We start from the raw sequence: 3,182 nt of genomic DNA, 5'->3' as shown, positions 1-3,182 counted from the left end.
TCCCACCATAAATTCAGTAGTGGTGGAAATTTTATGATAAGAAATGTGGTAATGTAATGCTAGAAGCAATCGAAATCAATTTTAAGCTGGAAAGTGCTTAAATACCCTTAACGGGTCAAAATAAGCACTTGAGCGTAAACGGGTTTTAAATACGTAAGAAACTCGTGACATAAACCCAATATAATAGGAGGTTTTGAAAATTCTGAATTTCATAACTTTAGGGGGGGCATACAAACCTGTTTTGTTTGATTTCTACATGAACGGGTCAAAACAGCAAAACATGATGAACATACAGTAGCTACCGTAAGTTATGGTAGCTACCGTAACTTACGGTAGCAACTAAAGTTGTTACGGTGGTATTATACTGCCTTATGGCAGCCCTTGGAAGCCAATGGCTACCGTAAGTTACGGTGTCTACCGTAAGTTACGGTAGCGCCCAATTATTTTTGTTGAGTTTTGTTTCGCGAATCCATTTGAACAAGTTTTAAGCCGCGTATGACTAAAATCATTTCATGTTTATGGAATGTAGGTTACCTAGCAGTACCGGATGACGACTGAGCCCGATGAAGGACCGAACACACGAGATCAAAGCTTCCGTGAATAGTTTCGTCATCACATTTTAAACGGCGAATAGTATTATAAAATATTGGAATGTTTTATTTAGTAAATTGTTTTAACAAACTCGCATTTTTAAGTGTATTTTAAAATCTCAATACACTATTATAATTGTAAATTATTGGATAATTGATTAAAATGGATTGAGGGACGTTATAAGTTGGTATCAGAGCCTTGGTTTAAGAGATTCAAGTATGGTGGGGAAAACTATGCTTGGACTTAAACCTTATGCTCTTGATGAAGATTGGTGTTCGGTTCGAGGCTTGATCGCAAATCCGGTAAGTGCATGTATGTTAATGGTTTAGCATATTAAAGTGTTGTAAACAACACATAGGATTATTGGGTAGTACACGTTACCCCAATTAAATGATAGATATAGCTAACAAAAATTTCGTGTGTTGACACATATAGTAGAAAAGCCTTGTATTATGATACGGGCGTTTAGTAAAGTTGACATGGCTAACTTTTGAGAATATCTTAATTGAAGGACACTTGCATTTAAAGATGACAAGGGTTAAACAAATTACAGATATGATAGAGGAACGGTCCGAAGTACGACAAGAGGAGCATGCTCACCAAGGACTAAATCGCGTAACGACCGCGAACAAGGTTAATGGCAAGGAATGCCCGTCGGGGCAAGCATTACCAGGTGCGCACTTTTAAATATAATCGCACAAATAGCAATATGCAACAAACATGTAGAGAATGATTGTTGCATATGTAAATTAGAAACTTGGGAAAAAAAACCTGAATAGAATACCTATCCAGGATATTATTTCCAAGAAAACTAAATAGAGGCGTTACTTACGTAGGGCGTGATGTGAAAACAATAAAAAGGTCGTGTGTGTCATGTGTTAATCGCTTACTCTGGCCAAGTAAGTAGTGGCAGACGATACCATGAGCTTCTTATAGCGGACACATTTACATCCGACGTAGTAGGGACAGGGTTAGGGCTGTAAACAAACCAAACGTTCAGCAAACAGTACGTGAACCGTTCGGCGGGAAGTTCGTTTGTGTTCGTTCGTTTATTAAACAAACGAACACGAACAAGAAATTCCGTTCGTTTAGTTAAATGAACAAACATGAACAGAGGTCGCGTTCGTTCGTTTATGTTCGTGAACGTTCGGTAACGTGCTCGCTTGTGTTCGATAGTTCATTAGTGTTTTTAGGTTTTATATTTATTTAAATATATCAAAATTCTGACAAATTAAATATCTAATAAGTGTAAGTGTATTATATATTCTGTTCATGAACAAATGTTTGTGTTCGTTTGTTTCCATTTGTGGTCATGAACATTAGTTTGTGCTCATTTGTGTTCGTCAACGTTCGTTGCCTAAAATTAACAAACAAACACAAACGAACACGAACAAGTTCATTTCCTTAACAAACGAACACAAACATAAAATCCCGTTCGATAAGTGTTCGTGAACGGTTCGCGAACACATATATTTTTTAACAAACAAACACGAACAAGGTCTTGTTCGTGTTTGTTTGGTTCGTTTACAGCCCTAGACAGGGTAAATGGGACAAATTAAAAGTACCCAAATGAATCAAACGAGTAGAATATTTGATAAAATGTAAACGCACAGCCGGGTGACGGAAGCGTATTACATTAAGATAATGAGCCCAAGTAAAGGGACAAAGATTAATGTAAAACGATTAAGATATGCATTGGGAGGGGTGTACTACACTCGAACCCGGAGAATGCAAATATGACTCTTAACTGGCCGTTTTTGTAAAATGCCAAACTTGAGGGTAAAGTCGAAATATAAAAGTAAAACGAAGTCTTGATGCATACCGGAAGGGTTGCAATAATAACGACTTCGGTATAACACCCGGTTGATGGGTAAGGAGTTAAGCACATGAGTAGACCAAGAAACGGGAATTCGGATGGAAAGTCAAAAGACTCGGGTTTTGAGTCATGACTAAAAGACGACAAGATGAAGTAAATAGAAGTTTTGATAAATCATGTTCAACTATTTTAAAGTTGAACGGTTCGAACAAAGACTGAAGTTTGACATTCATAAGTGATGAATTTTCACATGAACAAGTCAAACAAATCTAATAAAGGATGACACTTGCTAAAGTAAGTAAGCGCGAACCGAATAAATAAAAGTGTGAAATATTAATAAACCTATGTAAAGGAGTTATAGGCGTTAAAAAAACATTAAAATAAAAGAACCCGGGGAATGAGACGTAAAGAAGTATAGGTAAGAACCGGGTAACGGTGAGTGTAGGGCAAACCGACGTGTAATTAACGTTAGAATTCACGAAGTCGGAAGTATAATTCAAAAAAAAAAAAACAATGTAGCCTTAGACTACGGTTAAGGTCGAACGAAACCTAAAAGGTAAAAGTGAATAATTCTAAACATAAAAGGGGTGCCTTAACGCCATATGCATATACAAACGTATACACATTTGAATAAGACTCGAATGAAAGATGATCTACGGGATTATCATAACCTGTGATATTATAAATGATGCTAAGGTCTACGGGACCAAAAAGACCTTTGGGTCACAAGTAGAAAGAAACGAATTGTTGGGGTCTCACCTTAATAAGGTCAAAA

The sequence above is a fragment of the Helianthus annuus genome, chromosome 14, assembly GCF_002127325.2.
Source record: "Helianthus annuus cultivar XRQ/B chromosome 14, HanXRQr2.0-SUNRISE, whole genome shotgun sequence".
NCBI classification, from domain to species: Eukaryota; Viridiplantae; Streptophyta; class Magnoliopsida; order Asterales; family Asteraceae; genus Helianthus; species Helianthus annuus.
Note: the sequence above shows the minus strand (reverse complement) of the source record.